Source organism: Protopterus annectens, chromosome 2.part0 (assembly GCF_019279795.1).
Source record: "Protopterus annectens isolate FY-2018-M chromosome 2.part0, PAN1.0, whole genome shotgun sequence".
Lineage (NCBI taxonomy): Eukaryota > Metazoa > Chordata > Ceratodontiformes > Protopteridae > Protopterus > Protopterus annectens.
In genome coordinates this window covers 424091926-424105025 of record NC_056728.1, presented here as the reverse complement: position 1 = coordinate 424105025, position 13100 = coordinate 424091926, and positions in this window count along the sequence as shown.

Genomic DNA, 13100 nt, shown 5'->3' with positions numbered 1-13100 from the left:
ATTAAAGATACAGAATTTCTACCCCCGTGCTTTGCCTGCCTAAGATTGGACTGACCCCATAAAAAAGTGGAGGAGTCTGCCTGATATATCCTAACACCTTCTCTATTATATCATACACCAAGCCTATCCCACAATGCTACTCAGCCAAAATATTAGTCTCCTTCCTTAGAATAAACAATTGCAAAAACAGCTGTATTATTGTATTATACATTCCTCCTGGCAATAATATTCCATTATTAGAAGAAATATTGTTATGAGCTTCAAACAATATTGAAAATAAAACTATAATCTTAGAAGACGTCTGTGAAGGCTGCCAGCCTAGCCAGATAGACTTGTGCAGATAATTCTATCATTTGTAAATATAAATGTTGAACCACAGACTTGTTTTCTTAAATGAAAGAATATGCTGTGAAATGCTGAACTTAAAAAAATGTAACAACATTGCCCTCTGCTATAAAGAAAGCTAAGACAAGCACTTCATGCCTGTCATTTGAAGTCGAAGATTTGCAGTCATTCGATCTGGGCTAGCACATTCTTTCTATTGTTTAGCCAAGATTTAGATTACTAGATTTAAACATGCAAATGTATTTTTATTGCTCTGGTTTCTGCCTAAGTGTAAAATAATGTAGATGCAGTTTCTGTTGGCATGGGAACCCCAGGAAGGGTGATGAATGATATAATGTTTATCAGAACTGCAATTTCAATTTAAACAGAGAGAACCAGAGATTATTAATCATTTTTGTCTTGACCATCCAACGCACCAGTATTCTGCCTGTTCTATATGTAAGTTATCTTAGACTTGTGTTTTCTTTTAGAAATAGCTAGAAACTAGAAAGATTAGACTTAAGTGTTTTTTTGTGATGTCAGAACTCTACTACTGAATTATTTTAAGTATTTCTGTGTGATCTCTGAACTCTTGACTAGCACTGTGTAGTAGAAAGCATTGTCTTGTGGTTTTAATTATTTATTATTAAATATTTTAAAACCTTTTAACTGTGGCTGGTTTGTGTAGAGATAAGTTAAGCTCTAAGAGTACATTGCATATATATATATATATATATATATATATATATATATATATATATATATATATATATATATATATAAGGATCCTGTACCAAGTCACTCTAATAAGCCTTGACTGTTTAGTCATACTACCAATTAGATAATAATATTTCACAGTAATAATTGGACACCCTTTTAAGGGCCTTTGAGTAGCTGATAAATATTATCTGGGTGGTGGCAGTAATTACTACTGTATAGTCTGGGTAAAAGGGGCACAGCTGGAGAACCTGTGCCAGCCTTCCCCAGAAGTGTCTGCGTGGTTGTATAAACTCTTATCTACAAAGTGTGTGTGTGTCAGCTACTTGTGCAGGGACACAAAGCACTGGTTGAACAGAGAGGGTGCTGTAGATTTTAGCTTGCCCAGCTGGCTGAGATCTAAACCCTATAGCTGTGCCAGTGGGGAGTCTTATTGGGGACCTGGAGAGCAAGGGAGTGACCAGCTCTGGACTGACTGTGATCTCTGTGTGCTCTTAAGGGAAATTGTACTTTACTGTACATATTGGTTAACCTTTTCTCATATATGAGATGCCCTCTCTGGTGTTAGTGGCGAGGATTGAGGCTCCTTGATTGCTGGGCCAGGGCATGGGCATCACAACCTCAATATCAATTGGCTTGACATCTCCTACCAAAATCTCACCTATAAAATCAACCTGTATACCTTTACCCAACTCATTAATGAAATAACTAGACCAAATAAATGCATTAGCAATGGTTCTATCCTAGACTGGATATTAGTTTCTGACCCAACAAAGATTGCATCCACAGAAACTCTCCCCAATACCATAAGTGAGCATTTACCTGCCTTTATAGTTAGAAAAAAAACACTTCTTCACTTAGCAGGCATCACTACAAGCAAACTACAGACCTATCCCATTTCTGTCCAGTGACATTTAATGACATCCTACAACTTATTAATTGGAACATATTCAAATTCCTTCCCCTAGATGAAGCTGTTGAGTTCTTTAACTCTACATTTCTCAAGGTCCTAGACAACCAAGCTCCACTAATTCTAAGGAGGGTAAAAAATAATCATGCCTCCTGGCTCACTAAATCCACTAAACAGCTGATGACTGCAAGGGATAAGGCATAGAAACACTGGAAAAAAAACAAAAACATAACTGACCTAACAAAATATAAACAACTCCATTATCAAGTAAAGCGACTATGACAAAAATGATCACTACCTAACCCTACAAAATCTTCATTAAAAAACACTAAAAAGTTCTGGAGCTCCATCAATTCCTTATTATACCCAGGGTCTCATAACAATCCTTGCCCAAACTCAGACAAAAAAAACATAAAAATAAAGACACTCTTTAACTCCTATGTCATCAATACTATCGCCAATCGTACTACCACCTTTTCTTCTAACCCATCTCCCAAGATACACTTTCGCCTTCCTCTGCCAAACTTTCTCTGTCTTCTATCCCTACCAATACAATAAAAAAGTTGCTCCAAAAACTTAAAGCTTGCACCAACACCCCAGACAACCTACCTGCTAAGTTCTGACAAATTGCTGCAAATTCTATAGCCTTTCCCATCAGCATTCTTATTAACAGATATGTTCTGGAATCCAATATTCACGCTATTTGGAAAAAGGCATACATTCTGCCTCTACATAAAGAAGGCACTAATGCAGACATCTCCAACTTCTAACCCATTGCTATCCTCTCACCTATCTCTAAGATCCTAGAAAAATGTATCCACACCCAACTGCTTCATAACCAAATCCTTTCTCCTACTCAGCATGGATTTCAACCTGGCCATAGCACAACTACAGCTCTCATATCCTTCTCCAACACAGTTAACCAGGCCTGAGATGATGGAAAACTTGTCACCTCCCTCTTTTTGGACCTTTCAAAGGCCTTTGATACCATCTCCACACTCTCCTTCTCACTAAACTGTCTGGAATAGGCATCCCACCTCAGTCCCTAGATTTATTCTCAAACTACCTCACAAACAGGCAACAATTAACCAAATGGCAAATATTCCTTCTCTCCTTTCCTTGATACCAATACAGATGTTCCACAAGGAGCCATACTAGGGCCTCTCTTGTTCAGCATCATTACCAATAGCCTACACACCTCTCTTACCCAAAGTACTCTTATCCAATATGCAGATGATTCCACAATTATTTGTGCAGCCAACTCACCATCTGAACTACACCAAATCATACAAGACGCCCTCATTACTACAGAGATATGGATGTCTAACAACCATCTCACCCTAAACCCCAACAAAATAAAACTTATTCCTTTCCTATCCAAAAAAATCCACTGCACTAAATAGGGAAAATTTCACCATGCAAGCCCAAAACAGCACAATAATTGAAGTTGTTCCACATACAAAACTGTTAGGCATCATTATAGATGAAAACATGACATTTGACCTGCACATTCATACCAATATTAAAAGCACAACAAAAACTCGGAACTCTCTATAGACAAAAATATTCCCTCAACCATTCTGCAAGACTATCTCTTGTCTCTTCCTTCATACTACCCTCTCTTCTGTATGGTGCACCTCTTCTGACCAATATTCAGGCCTCTCTCAAATCCAAACTAGCCTCATGCTACAAATCACTAAATTTGTAACAAAATCACAAAATTTTTAACAAATGCAAGATATTCTTCTCACCACTGCTCCTCTCTAATCCAACTAAACTTGTTGGAACAACTACATCATCTGTCTTTTATTCAACTAAAAAAAAAAACTAAATTTTAATTTTTTTGTTTAGCATTCTTATGTTTTTTATGTGTTTTTTTGGGTTTGTCTTTTTAAATTATTATATTGAGAAATTTCATACTGATGGATTAATTGTTTGATTGGTTTGATTATTTAAATTTTGTTTTTAATTTGATTGTGTTTCTTAGGTTCATAGGTTCATAGGTTGGTACTGGGCTATCTGCCCGAAGGCATATATTAGCCCAGACATGTTGTGCGGTATTCACCACCCCTTTAGTAGTTCCCTAGACCCTTGTACTAGCAGCTAGTATGTTTGGCCTCTATCTAGTAGTGCTGTTGATGTAATCCCTGGTGTGAACTTTCTGTTACCCATCCACTCATCAAGGTTCCTCTTGAAGAGTGATAGTGAAGGGCTCTGTCTTATGTAGATTGGGACCCTATTCCATAGTAAGGGAAGTCTATGCGAAGGTAATCTATCTATCCCTCCAGCATGTTCTATTCATTGTTGGGTTGAGGTTTATATCCCTAGAGCATGTAGCTCTAGTAGATTTGGTTTTGCTAAGATGGAGCATGTTCAACAATTCTGGATTGGATATGGCTCTGTACGTTAGACAGAGATCGCCTCTGAGAAAGCGGTATGCAACAGAGAACAGTCTTAGCTTTTTTCTGATGAAGTCTTTTTGACAAAAGCGTTGAATAAACTGTGGTACGCTAATCCAGTTCCTGTTTTGCCTTCTTTGACCATTGGTGCCTGATTTTGATGACTGTGTTTTGAATTTTATCTGGTTTGCACCTTTTTTATTGTGGTTCTGAGTTGGTGCTTTCCCAATGGCCAAGGCAGCAGTGGATCCGCTAATGGAGTTATCATTACATTCTACTCCCTCGGGTAAAGACACTGGACTTATACAAGTGCCTTTAACGACTATGGTCGATATTCAAAAATCACTTACACTGCTTACGTCTAAATTTCAAGGTGTGAATATAACTACTTCTAATTCTGATGAAGAGCAGAATACGGTCATTGACTTGAAGAATGAGAATGTTTTTTCTTCTGGTGGAGAAGTTGGAAAAGAAAAACGGGGACCTAAGCAGGTTTCCAATTTTGTTGGCTCTCACAAGAACATTAAGTCCATTTTGGAAACAAATTAAGATCCTTTTATGAGAGCGGATTATCGGGTTACTAGGGCTAAAATGGAAGAATTTCATGGTAAATGTGAACATCTTGGAAAATTGTTAAAAAAATACCGGTCTTTTGATTTAGAGAACCGCTACTTTGAACGATGCTTAGAACTGGAGATTGTCCCTAAAGGGTTAAGATTTTTTAAGTGCCCTAATGGGGTAAGTGCCGATGATTCTTTTTTTGGGACTTTAACTTCTTTTCTCAACAGCGCTGGTTTACAATTTTTAAAGCTGCTCATTGAAAATAACATCAATAAAATGTTGCAGCTTAAAGAAGATATATTAAAAACTGACAATGATGTCAATGGTTTACTGGCGGATTTTGGGTCCGAGGATGTTTATCAGCAACTCTTTAATGATGTAGAACAACATATTAATGAAGTTACTGCTCATAAGCACACTAAGTTGCTTCGTGATGTTACCGGGTATGAAAATAATTGTGCTTACAATAATTTCGACCCTAACCAAATGCGTTCAGATGGTAAGGGTCCTGATGGTTTTTTCAAAGACAGACACGGCTTGAACAAGACGATGTTTTTCAATAACAAATCTAAATCTTTTAGAACTGATAGAACTGATATCTTTGTCAAGAAGGTTAAACCTTCGGCCCCTTTAAAAAAGTTTTTCTTTAAGGAAACTAATGGTCAGTTATGCCCGGAAGAACCAAAAGAGGTTTCTCTTATCAACAATGATGATGGTAATCAGCACCCACTTGGGGGTGCTGTTAATGATGTTATTCCAAAGACTTTTTTAGCCAAGAAAGGGAATCAGGCAAAAAGGACAGTGACTACAAGAAGCAGAATGTTAACTGGTTCGAATTCATCGGGCGACGAAATTTAGGGACTTTAAGTGAAACTTTTGATGTTGTGAATTTATCTGACACTGTACTAATGGACATTGAATTATGTATTTTAAGGTATGGTTTAAATTTTGTTCCTACTCGAAGGGCTGAATTTAGTAAAACTGTTATTGATATAAAAAAATATACTCGTAATTTGAATCTCCACTTTTTAATGCATAATGTTCCCAATTTAAATGATATTTTCATCAAACCTTCAACTTATACACCATCTTTGAATAATACCATTAAGGTCTTTGAAGAAGTTTGCTTGTAGGAGCTTTCTGAATTTTTAAAAACAAGGGGGAAATGGGTTGACAACCTAACCCCTAGTGAACGAAAAAAGCTCTAGGCGAACTTAGAAAAAAATCCCACCTTAGATTTATGAAGAGCGACAAAGGGGGTAATATTGTTGTTATGGATGTAGCCAAATACAAAGAAAACATGTTAAATATTTTGAGTAACTCAGAAGTATATGAGAAAGTTTTCTTATTTGATATTCATCGTAGCTACCAGAACATTTATTATTTTTTATATGAAGCTCTGATGTCTGGTGATATGGACTTAAAAATGTATGAATTTTTTGTTGTCGAGAAACCAAAAGTTGGGGTGTTATTTGGTATTCCCAAAATTCATAAGGACTTGGTTAATCCACCTTTCAGACCAATAGTTTCTTCCCCACATTCCATCACTGAAGGGATAGCTTTAATGGTTGATGCCCTATTAAGTCCCTTAGTACAGAATTCAAAGTCATTCCTAAAAGATTCTTGGGACTTTCATAATAAATTAAGGGCATTTTCTGAGACAATTAATCTTAACTCGGTTAAGCATGTTATGTTTTCTGTTGATGTTGTCTCTTTATTTACCTGTATTCCTCATGAGGAGGGTGTTGAAGCTGTTCAAAGTTTTTTAACGAAGCACTCGGAAATGAAAACAGGAACTATTTTCCTGAATAACAATTTATTTTTATTTGATGAGGCTTATTACAAGCAAAAAAGAGGGGTTGCTATGGGGTCAGCAGCTGCCCCTGCATTTGCAAATACAGTTATGGCCTGGTGGGAAACCAATGTCTTAGTTGAAATTGAGAAGCACTATAAGATACTTTTTTATTCTAGGTTTGTGGACAACCTTTTTATTATTATTGAAGGCATACCAACCATGATAGATGTTTTTTTGGCTGACATTAACAAGTCTTCTGATTTTTTTTAAATTTTTATTAAGTGGAAAAGATGAATTTGTTAAATTCCTAGATGTAACTCTTTGGTGGGATAATATAGAAAAGAACTTTCAAAGCCAGATTTTTCGTAAAAAGACCTTTACAAAAGGTTATTTACACTACAATAGTAATCATCCAAAACATGTAAAGAAGAATGTTCCTAAGGGACAATATATTAGAGCTTGTCGCATGATAACTAAAAATAATGATTTATCAAAAGAATTTGAACTGATCACAGCAATGTTTGTTAACAGGGGATATGATAAAATTTATTTGGAAAACTTGGGATTTGATATTCTTAACAAACGAAACATCTTATATCCAGCTTTATTGAGGGCTCCTTTAATAACTTCTAAGGAATTTGGCGAACAAAACACTTTTAGTAGTGGCAACTATGGTGTTTGTTCGCTTGATATGATGGTTGATAGTTTTGGTATTAAGAACTTAGTTGAAAAAAATTGGAAAATTTTAAAAGGGAATTCAGACTTGATAAAAGCTTTGGGGGATAGACCTAGGTTTGTTTATAAGAACAATTCCAATTTTAAAAAGTTGCTGGAAAATGACCATTTTGTATGTAAAGTCAATCGACATTTAACACATAAAAAAGGCATGTATAAATGTGAACAATGCAACTTTTGTAGATATATTCTGGAAGGGCCTTATGTTATGTTAGAACATATCAATGTTACCTTTGAGGTTCCTGGTTCTGTCAACTGTCTAACTAGGGGGTTAGTTTATATTAGTTTTTGTAGTGGCTGCTCTGCGTTCTACATGGGTATGACTACACGTACCTTATGAGAATGCATTAGAGAACATATTTATAGCATTAGGATTAAATATTCCAAAAATGCCCTATGTAAACATTCTTTGGAATGCATGAAATACAAGAAGTTTCTTTTTTCTATCTTGGAAGTTGTACAAATGGATTTGAGAGATGGAGATTTTAAAAATGACCTTGAACAAAGAGAAACGATATGGCAAATTAAACAACATCAAATGTTTTCTAAAATATAGGAAGTTGAATCTTAATAAAGACGCTGATTTAATTACTTATTTAAACTAAGTTTTAATTTTTTTTAGCATTCTTATGTTTTTTATGTGTTTTTTGGGGTTTGTCTTTTTAAATTTTTATATTGAGAAATGTCATACTGATGGATTAATTGTTTGATTGGTTTGATTATTTAAATGTTGTTTTTAAATTTGATTGTGTTTCTGATGAAGTCTTTTTGATGAAAGCATTGAATAAACTGTGGTATGCTAATCCAGTTCCTGTTTTGCCTTCTTTGACCATTGGTACCTGATTTTGGTGATTTTATTCAACTAACCTCTGCACACAAATTTATCTGTAAACCATCTAGCTTCCCCTCCTTGTCTTCTAAACTTACACAATATCATCCAAACAGACCTCTCCAATCCAATAATCATCCTAAATGCAGTGAAACCAACCCATGCAGCTGGACAAATGGGCTAGTCCTTTACTGTAGCTAAACTGTGGAATAATCTCCCTCAATCGATAATGTCGATCAGCAGTGCCCCTCCTTTTAAGAAATTCCTGAAAGAACACTTTACCTCTCTATGGTAATGCAATTGTACTTCACCTCTCTATGGCAATGCAATTGTATCAAGGATGTAGTTCCTATAATTTGAGCTCCTTTTTTCTTGCCTCACCATCCTTGACTCTTACTTCTCTTGCTCTATAGATCCTCACCCATTTACTCTCCTAATTTGTAATACTCCACCTCTACATTTCCCTTCTAAAGTTCCTTTAGGTGCTCTTATCCCTATACTGTTTTACTTAATTCCTAATCTTCACCTAAGGTATAACCCACCTAAACAAACTACCTACATATTATTATCTTACATCTAGCATAATCTACATGCCAATCTCTTGCTATCACTAACTGATCCTTCTGCTCAATGGTATTGTTCATAGGTTCATAGGTAGGGACTAGGCTATTGGCCTTAGGGCCTATATAAGCCTAGCCAAATGGTACCCTGGCTTTTGCCACTGAAGAAAATTATTTTCCTGTGCCCCTGTCAAGCAGAGCCACAGAAGTGAACCCCGGGGTGAATTTCCTATCTCCCATCCAATCATCGAGATTTTTCTTGAAGAGTGCTAATGAGGAGGTTTGTTTGATATAGATAAGTAGTTTGTTCCAGAGTAGGGGAAGCCTCTGAGACAGGTATCTATCCCTCCAGCATGTTCTGTTTATTGTGGTGACAAGGTTTAGGTCCCTAGAGCGTGTAGCTCAGAGGGATTGGGATTTCTTTACGTGGAGCGTGTCCAACAGTTCTGGGTTTGACATAGCTTTGTATGTTAGGCAGAGATCACCTATGAGTAGGCGATATGCGACAGAGTAAAGCTGGAGTTTTTTGAGACAGTCTGCTTAGGGCATCTGTTTGAGGCCGATAATCCTCTTTGTGAGGTATTTCTGTGGCCTTTCCAGTTGTTATAGATGTCTTGTGAGGTACATACCAAAAGGGGCGTTGTACTCTATAATGGGTCTAATGAGTGATGAGTAGAGGGGAACAATGACCTCTTTTTTCTGGATGAGAAACCTTTTGTGATGAGGTGTGCTATGTAGAAGGGTTTCCTAACTACTGTGGCAATGTGATTATCAAAGGAGAGACTACTGTCCACCTGTGTCCCAAGGTCTCTTATCACACTTTCGGTGTTAAGTAGACTACCGCCTATGTGGTAGTTCATGGGTACAGAGTTTTGACCAAAAGGGATGACAATGCACTTTTTGGCATTGAGCTTGAGGCCATGACTTTGACACCAGGCATCTGTCTCAGTGAGGCCCTTTTGTAGGATATCCACATTGTTAGGAGATTTGATTATGGCTCCTAGTTTGCAGTCATCTGCGAACTTTGTTAGCTAAAGACCTCCTGTGTTAGCCTGTACTTCAGAGAAGTAGATACCAAACAGTAGAGGACCTAGGACTGAACCCTGTGTTACTACACTTGTCACTAGTCTGAAGTTGGATTTAGAGTCTGCTACTTTCACAGTGTGGGTTCAGTCAGTGAGCCAGTTGGCAACCCATCTTGTGACATAGGGATTTATACCTAGTTTAGTAAGTCTGTGTATAATTCCAGAGTGGGGGATGGTGTCAAAAGCCTTGGCAAGATCTAGATAGGCTGTGTGTACCACTTTACCATCATATACAGCTTTGGTGACCACTTCAAAGAAGTCTATCAGGTTTAGGAGACATGATCTGCCTTTTGCAAACCCTAACTGGGTAGGCTCCAGAGTTTGGAGATTACCAATGTCATTGTTTATTAGTTTCATGATGATACACTCCATAGCCTTGCAGACCAGGCTCGTCAGGCTAATGGGGCAGTAGTTCCCGGGGTCTGTGGTGGCTCCCCCTTTGTGGAGTGGGATAACCATTGCTGTGCACCATTCAGTGGGCACAAAGCCTGAGGTGAGGCTATGATTGAACATGGTACTTAGGTGCGGTGCCAGTTCGTTCTGTAGTTCATGTAGAACACTGCCTGGGATGTTGTCAGATCCCATGGATGCTGTGTTCTTGGCTTTGGAGAGTGTGTTTTTTACCTGTGCAGCCGTGATTACAGGTACTTTGCATTCTTCCAGTATAGAGATGGGCCCTTTAGGGGATGAGAGAGGGATAAAGTTAGCACTGACCCTATCTGCCAGGATGTTGGCAATATCAGTTGGTTCTGTATATTTAGTGCCATTGTGCTGTAACTCAGAGCAGATCTGAGTGTTGCCATTGAGATTCTTGACATAGCTATAGAATGCTTTGTGGTTGTCTTTAGAATCAGTGGTGATTTTGTTTTCGTAACTAGCTTTGGAGGATTTTATGAGGGATCTCAGCTTCTTACTGAGGCTGACCATGGAGTTCCTCCAATCATGGGATTTTGCTCTTTTTTGCAACAGTTTCTTTCTTCTGTTGTAGAGTTTGTTTATAGCAGGGGACCACCATATTTGCTTCCTTTTTTTGGAGTAAAGCATCTTGGCTCTGTTAGGGATTGCACGATCCATGCACTCTTATAAGTGCTTATAAAGTGCAATTGTATAGGATTCAGCAGTCGTATCTCTATTGTCTGTCAGCATGTGTATCATGAAGTTTGCCAGTTCTGTCTTAAGAAGCGTGAAGTTGGCTTTGGAGAATTTTTTACAGTGTTTTCCCTAATGGGGTGGGGGGGGGGGGCTGGGATGTGGATGTCTAGGGTGATTTGCTTGTGGTCGGATCTAGCCAACAAGGAATTGACCTCTGGTGTGGAATGCCGGTTGCCATGTTGGTAATGACCAGGTCTAGGATATTGCTGTCCCTGGTGGGGGTGTGGATAAGTTGATCCAAGGCACTGGAATTTATGAATTTCAGAAAACGTTGAGCACAAGTGTTGGTACATGAGTAGTTTTCCCAGTTAATGGTGGGGTGGTTGAAATCGCCCATTATTAGGCTTTTAGGTTGTACCCTAATATCTTCTAGTCTATCAAGAAATGAGGAGTGGGAATCCTGGTGCATGGTGGAGGATCTGTAGCAAGCTACAATTTGCATTGCAGTCTTGCCCAGAGTTAGTTGCACTTGGATAATCTCAGATGCATTATGCTGAGCAACTAGCCTGGAGGTGTGGATATCCTTAATGAATATGGACACGGCTCCGCCTTTAGTGCTTCGATCCAAATTAGGTGGCCAAAAGGTTTGGTATGAATTATAGCTTGGTAATGCAGGGGTGCTCTTTGGAGCCTTGAACCAGGTCTCTGTCACTGCACAGATGTCGATGTTCTCCATTTTAAGAAGTGCCTCGAGTGAGTGCATTTTGAGGTTTAGACTTCCAGCATTGAGTAGCATTACCCTCAGATTTTGCTTGCTTGTACCTGTTATGATGGTGAATTTGTCATTTGAATCTTGCCTAAAAAAGGCACTATAGGGGTGGCAAGAGCCTTAGCCAGTATCTGGAATCCCAAGGGCGACAGGTGCAGGCCATTTCTGGCAAAGCATCATGGTTTGTTGATCATATCATCTCAGGCAGACAGATACTGGATCCCCTTAGAATGACACCAGAAGCTTAGCCAATTGTTGAAGTCAATCATTTTGTCCTTGTGCGGTGGTATCATTCTGGGTGATGGCAGGATGCTACTCAGGGCTAGGGTCATACCTGCCTGGGCTACAAGATCAGAAAGCTCCTCCATGTCTCTTTTCATGTAGTCCAGGGAGGTATGTCTCAGGTCATTCACACCAACATGGACAATGACAGAGTCATATTTGTACTTGCTGTGGAGTGACCTGAGTGCATGTTTTTGAGCCATGATCTGCCTCTCTAAGGACTAGTGTAATATGCTATTCCTGATATCACCATTTCTTAGTCCTATATGTATATTGCTCCACTGAATTTGTACTTTGCTGTTCAAAATGTAATGCAATGCTTTATAGTGTATGTATGCTTGTAGAACGCATGTCCCATATGATTCTATAGCTATGTATAATGCTTGTTCCATATGAGTCTATGTTTGTATTATGTAAGAGTTATTCTCTGTTTGGAGCTTTTCTCCCTGGGCCTCCACCGAAAATGGGCTCACCTTGGCCCAGTAAACTATCCCGGTAAACAAATGCAAATTAATTAGTTAATTAATTAATCAATTAATTAATTAAATAATAACATATGTTTGAGTTTTAGACTTCATATCCTTTATAAAATGCAGGCTAATACAAGTCATGTTTTTTCTAGAAACTTTCTAACTTTATAAAAGCAATATTTAAAATCTGTCCCTGTTTTTGGGACTTTGTCCCCATATAATTTTAGGCTTTGTCCAGACTTCTTACGTTAAGAGGTTGAGCGGTATGCTCAGGATTGTTTATGTTTGAATTCATCTTGAGGTTCCTTACGACTTACAATCTTCATCTCTGATTAGAGGCTGTATAAATTTATGCTGGAGAAAAAAAGAAGAGCTACTAATTTATAAGGATAGTGACAGAACACCACCTTTCACTTAACGTCTAGCTGGGAAATGCTTAAAATGCCACATTTTTATCTGTATTACCTCCTCCTTAAAAAGGATAGATAATTTAAATCCTGAGTAACATGATTTTATTTTCAGAGTTTGTGCTTCTCAAGTTATGCTTGTTTTTATGATTTTGTAAATGAATG